Below are 11,890 nucleotides of genomic sequence, written 5' to 3'. Positions count from 1 at the left end.
GCTTTGGGACATCACAGCCACTCCAGAAGAAGGACCACCTTTGTGGCAATTTCAGAGAGTCCATGTCTTTGCCTTTTTGGTTGATTGGTTAAAATATTTAGCATGCTTCACATTTATCCAAGAGTTTAACCTGGGGGGAGAAACCAGCTTGGTATAGTCCAGGAAAATCATGTAACAACACAATAATATTGTTTGCATTAATTAGTTTTTGAAATAGAAATTTTACTGGGCATGGAGATGGTGGTACATGCCTTTAGCGGGTAGGACAGGAGGATTGTTATGAGCTTTGAGGCCTGCCTTAGCTACATATATAGCAAATACCAGGTCAGCCTTCCATATATAGCAGATACTGATGTAAGGAGCCAAATTATAAGATAAGAAATGGAAAATTTACATGCCTATTATCCCAGAGCTAAGGAGCCTGAGGCAGGGAGGTTACTGGAAGTTGAGATCCAACCTGGGCTTGCTGGTTACTGCGTTAATTTGCACAAACTGGAATCATCTGAAGTCATGAAGATTAAACACCAATTGAGAAATTTCCCCCATCAGATTGGCCTGTGGATCATTTCCTTCATTGATAACTGGTGTGAAAGAACCTGCCTCGGTGTGCATGGTGCCATCCCAGGCAAGTGTTTTTGGGTTGTATAAGACAGCAAGGTGTGGACAGCAAGCATCGAGTAGTCATCATTCTTCCAAGGTCTCTGCTTCAGTTCCTTCCCTGGCTTCCCTCAGTGATGGGTGATAAAGTGTAGGTAGAAACAAACAAACAAACAAACAAGACCCTTTCTTCCCCAGACTGCTTTAGGTCGAGGATAGAAATGGGTACCAAGATCACGGACTATTGCTGTGACAGCTCCGACCACGAGATTTTGAGGGAGGATTTCAGAAGTATTTGGAACTTTGATCTGGAAAAGCCATTGAGTGTTCAAAACTGAATGGGCTGTTTCGTGGGAGCTTGGAGGATTAGAGAGTTGAGAGAAATATAGTCAGCAGAGGCCTGGCTTGTGATGTTTCAGAGGGAAGCAAAGACTCTCTCAGGGCTGTTCATATGATATTCTGAACTAGGAACATGTGGTTTCTGTTTTACTAGGGTGGATGAATTAGCTGCGATCAACAAGACTCCGGGCCACTGACATGAATCTGTTGCTTCACTGGGATATGTGAGGCTGGTTAGCTGGAGCCTGTGAGGTCAGCTGTGGTTAACAAGAGGCAGCAACATTGAGGTCAAGTCTTCTGGGAAGTATTTGTTCAGGGTGAGCGTACACACACTGTGGTCCAGATGGACCAATGTTGCCTCTCAAGGTGATGACCAAAGTCGGCCATGTATATGAGGCTCCCACACGGTATTGGTTTTAAAGGCACAAGGGAGTGACAGGGAGCAGCTCAGGCTTGGCACCATGTTACAGGGTTGGAGTTCCTGTAGAAAGACCCTGAAGCCATTTGTAAAGGTGCAGCCTCGATTATGGAGTCTCAGGATGGAAGGGGACATGGAGAAAGGCTGAGCTTTGGTTCCATGGATCAAAACAAAAGGTCCCGTGACTTTCCAAAACAGTGCCACCAGATATGACCCAAGTGTTCAAATACATGAGCTTGTGGGGGACAATACCCAAACCATAACATAGGTCCACATGCACATGTGAATGAATCTATGGCCTTTTAAGAGTGAAAAGGGCACAGTTTGCATAAGACTGGTACAGGGAGAAAAATGCCCCATGGCTCCTGACCACCAGGCTCAGTGGCTTCTCAGAACTATGATTGCTACGTAGGTTTTCACTAAGGCATTCACTGCAATCTTTCAGCAATGAAATTGGGAATCTTGGCCAAGTCTTAAAAGACCTGGTCATAAAATGGGTTGGATTTAGAATTATGATGTTGGCATTTGCAGGAACTGGATGTCTGGGCTTGGGTGACACAGGGCTTCCACCACAGCGTAGATGACACAAGATTGTGTCTCTATTCCCCACATTTTCTTGTTTCTGAGACCTGGAAATACCCTAACCATATCCACCATGGCCGGCTCCTAGAAATTCATCCTTATCATAATTCATTCTTAGCACAGATTCTAAGAATTAGTTGGAACTGGTGAGTTGGAGGGCCCAGTAATGTGGCAGGAATCCCAATATCTCCTTTTAATATTTAAAACAAATTTTTGATGGGTCCCATGTAGCCCAGGCTGTTTTCTGACTTACCATGTGGACAGGCTGGCCTTGAACTTTTTTCCCAAGTGCTGGGATGCCAAACTCGTGCCTAGCACAGCAACTCTGAGTTACCATAGAGGTCTACTCATTTTACACATTTGTACCACTTTTGCATTCTTAAAAATATAATTACTAGCACAATTATTGTTTCTCTGTGCCTCATTTTTCAAATTAAGCGAACCATAATCTTATTATATAACCATCTTCATTTTACAATATAGAAACTAATCAAATAACACATATCAAAAGCTATCTAGCAGGCCATAGTGGCATATACTTTTAATTCTAGCTCTCAGGAGCCAGAAACAGACAGATCTTGGTGAGTTGAAGGCCATCCTGGTCTACATCGTAAGACTCTGTGTCAAAAATAACAACAAAAGCAAGCTAACTATATACTGAACACATAGTAGATTATCTAAATTTAGCTTTTTCCTTGTTCCTAAGCTGAGAATCTAAAGTAAGTTATCTGCCTTCTTAGAACTGGATATGGTGGCCACATAATATTTTGTAACAAGAGAGGAAAATGTAACCATAAAGCCTAGCATTGGAGACTTCGGGAAAGGGGCTGCCTTCATTGATGAGCTATGACATCTTAAGAAAGGTAAACCTGAGAGATGGGTCTCCCAGGATCACCTGTGACTTAGCTGTTGACTTTGGTTTCTTGTTTACCCCAATGGTTTAGTAACTCCTTCCACATACTCTGTGGTTTTATTTGTACACATGACAACCAGGGGCTGTGTTCCATCCCTCAATCTCTCCCAAGGAAACTGGACAAATGTACTAGTTACTCTTTTATGGCAGTGACCCAACACTTGGCAACTGAATAGAAGAAGAACTGTTTTTGGTTTGCAGTGTAAGGACATAGCCCACCATGCCAAAGAAGGCATAGTGACAGGAATGTGGGATGCCTGATGACATTGTACTTGCAGTTGGGACGCAGAGAGGAGACAGGAAATGGAGCCAGCACCCAGTGGCTGACTTCCTCCACTGAGGTCCTGCCTCCTAAAAACTTTACAGTCTTACAAAATAGCACCATCATCTGGAGACCAAATGTCCAAACACATGAGCCTATGGGGGATTTTACATTTAAACTACAGCAGTAAGCTTGAGTGAGTTTGTGGGTACACAGCTTTAAAGCTGGAAGTGAGCATGAGAGTTGGAGAGGAATGGTTGGGGAGGGGTGACAACTGCCCATGACATAGTCTGTATGCAGCAGCAATGTAATGCTAGCAACAGAGATGGGTGTGAGAGGACCATGCCTTTGGAGCAACTGGGATGAGGTTATATGGAAGATGAAGAATGAGAAAGACCTGGGACTCCCTTCTAATTTTCCAGTCTCTCAGAAAGACTGATTGTCCCCTTCCTAAAGCCTGCAGGATGGACCTGATGTCACTCAGTTGGTAGATTGCTTGCCTGGCGTGCACACAACCTTGAGTTTTATTCTCCCACACTGCATTTTCCAGCACTCGGGAGGTAGAGGCTGGAGAATTAGGAAGTCAGGGCCATCCTTGGCTATTGAATGAGTCTGATGGTAACCTGGGTATATTAGACCCTATCTAAAAGTTACAAACAGGAGCTTAAGAGATTGCTTAGTCATTGGAAGCATATACTGCTCTTGTAGAGGACCTGAGTTATTGCGTATAACAGGAGCTCCAGAATATTCCACACCTGCTTTTGGCTTCTGTGGGTATTGGCACCCATATGCACATGTACATGAGTACACACACACACACACACACTTTTTTTTTTTTATTAAAAACAAAACTTCGCCAGGCAGTGGTGGCACATGCCTTTAATCCCAGCACTTGGGAGGCAGAGGCAGGCGGATTTTTGAGTTCAAGGCCAGCCTGATCTACAGAGTGAGTTCCAGGACTGCCAGGGCTATACAGAGAAACCCTGTCTTGAAAAACTAAACAAACAAACAAACAAACAAAACTTCAGGATAATTTGTTCTCAACCTTGACCTCATATACTGTGAGTACATTTTAGCATCCCAGACACACATCTATGAAATTAAAGACAGGGAAATTAAAGAGAAATTAAGGGCATTCAAAACAGAATGAACAACAAAGAGAGGCTGAGCTGGATACAGGAAAGATGTGGTCATGGCATCTGAATCTTTCTGTGACCTTGGAAAGTCCAGAGATTTCCACAGCTGTCAAAGAAAAATGAGGGATTAGAAAGACACTGGAGTCCATCCTAATCCACAAAGAGGTTCTCAAAAAGACATATTTTCCCTTTCTACCCTAAGACTGCAGGATAGAAACTGGGGGTGTAGCTCAGTTTGTAGGGTGCTTGGAAGGGGTGATAGATCCAGGAGGAAATCTTTCAGGGTTGTATTCTCTGTTGTACATAGTTGTTCCTTGCTATGCACAGAGAAATGACTTCAGGGCACACGTCCCCCAATCCACAGATGCTCAAGTTTCTCATACAGAATGACTCAACATTTGCTTATAACCTCTTTAAAGCTATCCTCTCTTAAGTTGTCAATAGCAATTGCTAACAGAACACAATTACTATTTGGTGTGGACAGTTGTTATACTGTATTGTTTAGAACAATGACAAGAAGGGTATGTTCCAGGGAGAGGAGAAAGTCTTTCAGTTTTTCCCAAGGATTCTTTGTTCTTGTCCACAGATTCTGGGCCTGTGCATCCCAGGCCCAACTCTATGCATAAAGCCTCTTGCTCGCCAATAACCATCCCCCCCCACACACACACACCCTGCCAAGCGGTTTTAGAAGGGAGGGAGAAGTTTGGGGAAATGTCACAGCAGTGCTTACCCAGCATTCCCCAAGCTCTGGTTCAGTCCTCAGCACTATCAAAATTTAAAAGACAGAAAGAGAAGAGAAAAGAAAAGAAACAAACTGGGTGCAGAAGCACAAACCAGGAATCTAATTTAGTACTCAAAAGGTTGGGGCAAGAAAATCTGAAACTGTGCTTGTCCTTAGCTATACCACCAGGTTGGGGCTAGCCTGGGCTACATTGAGACTCTGTCTCAAAAGACTAGAAACATTATTTAAAGGAAAGAATAGAGAGGGATCTGTACTAAGAAGTTCAATATGATTAAGACTGTTAATTAGCCATGAAAACTCTTTACATAATGCATAATATATCTGAGGTTGAGAGTCTATGTAAGGCCTACACAAAAAAGAATAAATTACAAAGTAGTAAATGGAAGAACAATGTGAGCTGTCATCAACATCAAAGATGAATGTGATTAAAATGAATTAGTCATAAGCCACATTAAAATGAAGGTCATGGGTATTTGGATTTATGATTTTGACTGAAATGTACACCAATAATGGCACTTTATGGTAAGCCATCAAATCTAACTTGGTGTGTCACCAGTTAGAGCTGAAGATGTCTAAATCCCAGGCAGAACTGGAGCCCAGCTGAGTTGATGATATAAGATTAAATATGAATTCACTTCCACCTCAAAGGCTATCAGCCTGAATGGAATCAACTGTTTTCCTTTAAGAAAGACATGAAACTTGTGTTGCTTCAGATGCATTTGCAGAACACTAAAGACAGATTTCACAGAAATGAAGATGAGGAAAAGAGCAGTTTACACTAACTACCGAGCTCATGCCCTTGAGGCTGGACCCTCTAATCCAGAACAGCGAGCCAGGGTCCAAGAGCGCGAAGCTCCATGTATCTGTAACCAGCACCACCCTACCACACAGCTCCATGTGGAGTGATGGTTGTTGGGAACAATCCAAGTCTCTCAAATTAGATCCTTCGCCAGTCAGGATCAAGCCATTTCCTGGCCTCCTGTTTTTACTTAATTTTTCTCTTTTATGTGTATTCCTATGCATGTTTCTGCCTACAGCAGGCCAGAAGAGAACATTGGACTCCTTGAAGCCTGAGTAACAGGTGGTCATGAGCTGCCGCCCCTGAATGCCCAAAGCTGAACTCAGGTCATCTGGAAGAGCAGCAAGTACTCTTCCTTGCCAAGGCATCTTTCTAGGCTCCTCCTTTTAGAGAACAGATCTCTTATCTGTGTGTGCATGCACTTGTGTGTACGTGTGCGTGTGTGTGTGCACCTGCGGGCATTGTGTGTCTGTGTATGTCTATGTGTGTATGTGCAGGTCCCTGTGGAGGCAAAAGGAGAGCTTCAAAACCCATGTTAGCCTTCCGATGTGGTTATAAGCGTCTCTTGTGCCCCTTTCAGTAGCTTCTGTGCAGTTTAAACCCCATCTAGACATCAGGAAGACATGCAGCCTCCAAGTTAGATCTCCCAGGAGAGTATGCATATGCTTTTTGAAGTTCTTAAAGGCACCGTACTGTAACCTGCAAATACTGACCAGGGCTATAATCTGGAGGTCAGGAACTGAATGAAGCCCTCAGATTTGAGTGACCAAAGGACCTGTTCCAGACCACAAAGAAGCTAAAGTAGCTCTGATGAGCTACCACAGATTCAAACACTCATTTGAATTTAACTAAAAGGCTTTTGGGTGAAACAGGAGAAAAAAAACCAGAGGTATTATGAAAAGAAAAAAAAGCACTACGTGGTCATTTTAATTGCCAACTTGAAACAACCTGGAATTACCTGGAAGGAGCCCTCAGTCTGGAATTGTCTAGATAAGGCTGGCATGTGGTGTTGTCTTGATTGTCTTGGTCAAGGGCGGATGCAGCATTTACCCCTGGTTTGGGGCCCTACATTGCACAAGAGATAGATGATCAAGTTCCAGAAGTGTTTTCATTCATCCTCACGTATTCCTGCTCTTCCCTGGCTGTGCCTGTGACTAGTGCCTCCAAGTTCCTGCCTTGACTTCTGGGAAACAATGGACTGTGACCTGGAATTGGAATCGGAATAAATTCTGTTCGTTAAAGTTGTTTCGTCCAAATATTTTAATCACAGCAACAGAAATGAAACTAAGGTGGCATGTCTTTAATGCCAGCACTGGGGAGGTAGAGGCAGGTAGAGGCCAGCCTGGTCTACATGGTAAGACCCTGTCTTAAAACAAAACAAAACAAAACAAAAAAACAAAACAAAACACCCCCCCCAAAAGGATGTTTCTTTACTTTCTTTGTCTTTCTACAATTTACTTATGATGTACCAGTGAGAGAGAGAGAGAGAGAGAGAGAGAGAGAGAGAGAGAGAGAGAGAGAGAGTTTTCTGTGTGTTCTCCACTCCCCATTTATCCAGTGTGCTGTGGGATTTCTAGATCTGTATGGTATTTTTTGTTGTTGTTGTTTTGTTTGTTTCTTCCAGACTGGGTTTCTTTGTGTAATTCTGGTTGTCTTGGGACTCAGTTCTGTAGATCAGGCTGGCCTTGATCTCAGAACTCCACCTGCCTCTGCCTCCCAAAGGCTGTGAATAAGGTGTGTGCCACCATGGCCCAGCTGGCTCTAACAACATTAATTAACTGACAACATTAATTTGAGAATTTCTCTGTCATTATTGCTCTGGGTATTCTTTGGTTTCTTCTCTTGGTGTGGCGCTCCCTAACATCTCTGTCGACACATCCAGAAGCCTGGAGGATTACTTCTTCCTCCGTCTGTGCCCTGTGATCTAATGAGGCCTCAAAGGTAGGCTCCATGCCTGTGCAGAGCCTTCATCTCTAGCATGTTTTGTGAGCTTATATTCTGATCTGCCTGCTTGCACCACTCTTGGGCTCTTTCTGGGGTGTTCTGACCCCGATTCTGTTCTCCAGTTCTCTCATGTCAAACCATTCAGTTCATATCAACTCCCCAAGTGAATGCAGACCTCACAGGGTAAGGACTCAGCCTCCCGGCTCATCTCCACTCGGACACCAGTTCAGCTATCATATAGGAAGGGGTCCCTGTAATTCCCTCCTCCGTCTCAGTTATCTCCTGGAACGGCTCACACAGAACCCGGAGGAGTGCTTTTTACTATTGTCTGGTTATTATAAGGGAGACAACTCAAAAATATGCTAGCAGAAGAGATATATTTTGGTGGGCCTTGGAGTTTGTTTCTTGCAAGCTGGGGTGTTGTACTGAGTAACTGGGCAGAATAGTCAGAGGCGAAAGGGCTGCATAATGATTTGATAAAACCTCAATGATGTTGACTCTAGCAAAACAACTTTCTTTAACAAATATTTTATTATGTATGTGTGCTTACATGGGTGTGTCAGTGTCTACAGAGCACCCAGGTCAGAAGATGATGTCAGATCCTTTGCAACTGGGGTCACAGGCATTTGTGAGCCACCTGTCATGGGTGCTCGTATCACAATTCCTGTCCTTGTGACTGAGCAGGAAATGCTCTTAACCAATGAGCAGTCTCTCCAGTCCCAAAGTAGCTTTTCTAGAAGGCGGGTCTTGTTAAGAATTTATCTGAAATCTTAAAAATGACTGTTTTCCTCTCCATCTGTTGGTAAAACAAGGGAGTGTTCTGGGATGGTCTATGGGGGCAGCTTGATTGGAGTCAGACTGTAATGCAGTTCAAGTTAGGTGGTGGAGATGGGGCATTCATGAGTTAAAAGTCAGCATGAGGCACACAGAGAATTTTAAGCCAGACTGGGATAAACAAGCTCTTGTATTAAGAACATATCAATGAAAAGAACTTGGTTGGAGATCCTGGGAGTAAAACTCACAATAGTGTGGGAAGTGTTAACTCACAGCCAGTGTGCCCTGACCCCTGAGCCTTGATCATAGCAGATGTTTTCCTGCAGCTGTGCTGGTGCCTGCCAGGTAGTCCACTCTAGCAGCTGTGTTTTCCTGTATCTGTCTGTCCTTCTGGGAAAGAGATTTGCCCTCTGACCCCTCTTCTCCAAGACACTCAAGGGAAGCATTTAATTGTTTGCTCCTTCCATTTTATTCTTTCTATTTTCTTCTCTTTTGATTTTCCTTGTTTGAGCCAGGATCACACACAGTACAGGCTGGCCCCCAAGTCACTATGTAGCCAAGGATGACCTTGAACTTCTGACCTTTCTGCTGCTACCAAGTGTTAGGATTAATGACATGTACGTCACTGTGTCTAGTTTATAAGCCCAGGGGCTTGTGTGTGCTAGGCAAGCACTCCACTATCGGGCCGCAGGCCTGCACAAGTCTTTACTGGACGGTAGTAGTGTATGGTTTTTGTTTGGTTGTTGCTTTCTTGCTGCTTGGTGTCATACACCCAGACTGTAATCACCTGTGTACCCAAGGCTGACCTTCAACTCATCCTCCTACCACTCCTCCTAAGTGGGATGCTTTTCTGGTTTCTGATAACTCGTTAAGTCTTAAATCATGTTATCAAGCTCCTTACAAGCAATTGCCGTCAGTATTTTCTTTACCTGTTCTGCTTGTTGTGATTTTTACCAACTAGAATATGAGCTCTGAGCTGCCCCGCCCCCCAGTGCCCAGGATACAACCTGTACCCACCAGAGATGGAGTAAATGTGGTGAGTGGGTTTTCCCTCCTTATCTTCATTCATCCATGAAGCTAGCAAAATGAAATATCATCCAGTACAACTTAATATTATGTAATTTGATATAAGCCCACCTATGTGTGAACTGGTACTTGAAACCATTAACTAAATTAATTTGGTGAAACTAGATTGCCCTGGGGCAGTGCCTTCGATCTTCATGATTTCACAGCACAGATAGAAAATAAAATATGTTCAATAACCAACCAAAGGCTTTCATCTCAAAGACCCAAGACCTCAATGTCTAGCTTTACTTGCTTCCAGTGTGCTGCCCCAAATACCCTTTGACTTAACAGAGATGTTTTGGACCTGTGAGATGGGGTCACCTCAGTGGGGACAGGGTGTCTCCTACCAGGCCTGGTGACTTGAGTTTGATTCCCTACAATCTACATGGTAGAAGGAAAGAGCTGGTTCCTAAAAGTTGTCCTCTGGCCACTACATGTGCATGCACAGAGAGAGGGAAAGGAAGAGAGAAAAGGAAAGAGGGAGAGGGAGAGGGAGAGGGAGAGGGTGGGTATGTATTTAACCCACTGAACTCATTAGCCAGATTGAAAGAGTGCAAAGCAAGGACTGAGAAGAAGAGGAAGATGGTCAAGACACTCTGCTGTAGAGAAAAGATTGAGCCTGGGTGTGGTGGCAGAGGCTGCAGTATTAGCTCTTGGGAGGTGGAAGCAGGAGGATCAGAAGTTCAATGCAGAGATGGCTTACATAGCAAATGTGAAGACAGTTATGGTTATAAGAAAAGCGAAGTAAAAAAAAGGGATGGTTTTAAAAAAAATTACCTAAACCATAACCCATGCCATCCTGTCATGCAAATCCCTCCCCAGGGATGTGGCCTCATCTCTCTTGTGGTTTCCAGGCTAGAATGCTCCACTTGGTGCTGTGCCCTCCCCCATAACTATGCTGGTACTAATGCTAGTACCAGCATTTTGCCCACCAGCTCCCAGCAGCCCCACAGCCTGGCCTTCCCAACAGCACCCCTCCCCTGAGCTGTTTTGGTGGATGCTTGGCCCACTACACTGTTTGCTATAACTGGGTGACTGGGCTCAACCTTCTATTTTGAGGTGAAACACCAGGTAGCTCAGACAGGTCAAGTCAATGAGTTGTGCTGGTCACAAGACTACCCATGGGCACGCTGGGGTCAGGGGTGTCTTGGTCCTCTGTTCTTTTCCACTGCTTGGCTTAAGTTCTCTGCTAATAATAACGCTTATAATTTATTGATGATGATAACTGACTCAGCAAAGAGTCTGTACGATCTGTAGCAATGACCAGATGGTCCTTAATAAAACATTAATACAGCAAAAGCAGATGGCATTTAATAAGAGATCATATAAGTCTGTCTGGGAGCCGTAGAAAAACATTTTTTTTCTAGACTGCCTAATAATACAGAATTATCAGATGCATTATAAAAGAAGAAATCAACTCCAAATTGTGTTGTGGGAAAATGTTTTTGGTTGTTGCAGATATCAGGTAATAAAAGATTTTAAATGTAATTTTATCCCAGATTTTTAAAATCTAGCATGATTGTTGTTTAGAGCAATTCACAAGAAATGGCAGAGTCCTTACTAATAATAAAAGAAAGCTTTCAGAATGCCTTTCTTTCTTGAAGCTCCCTCTAGAGCCACACTATACCTTTCTTTCTACTGTTGTAGTAATCCCAATGTCCATAATTCATCGACTTTTTTGGTTGCTCACTTGGCTATTCTTGTTTGTCTGTCTGACGATTGGCTAGCATTAAAGTGTTTCGGGTTTGTTTGTTTGTTTGTTTGTTTGTTCATTTGTTTGGGGAAAGAGTCCTGCTAGAGAGCAGGCTAGCCTTGCTCCTCCTGACTGCCATGGGCATGTGCTATGATCCCAATCAAAATGATGTATGTTAATATCAAGATGAGATACAATAAACCCACGTGGGCTGCTTTAGGGCTCACAATCAGAGAACTTTGTAGAACTGAAGAGCTGGGCAAGGTGCCTCAGCCTGTGGCCCCACCATTCAGAATCCCGAGGGAAGAAGACTGAGAATTCAGAACTAGCCTTGGCCACATAGAGAGGTGGGGTCCAAGTCGGGCACCACAGGAAGGTCCAGTCTTAAAACCAAACCAAACAAACAAAAACACTGAGCTAAAAAATCAAACAGAAGCAACAACCTGTTTTGAATAGATGAATCTTATTCAGTGGGAAAGTAAAAGGCTGGAGATTGGCATCTATATTCAGATGTTTGATTCATCCCCAATCTACCTATCAGGCAGAAGTCTAACATTCGAGGACTCAAACCCTCCAGTCTTAGCCAGATTCCATCACTGCCTTTTTTTTTTTTATTTTAGATATTT

Source organism: Mastomys coucha, unplaced genomic scaffold (assembly GCF_008632895.1).
Source record: "Mastomys coucha isolate ucsf_1 unplaced genomic scaffold, UCSF_Mcou_1 pScaffold20, whole genome shotgun sequence".
NCBI lineage: Eukaryota > Metazoa > Chordata > Mammalia > Rodentia > Muridae > Mastomys > Mastomys coucha.
This window is presented reverse-complemented; position numbering follows the sequence as displayed.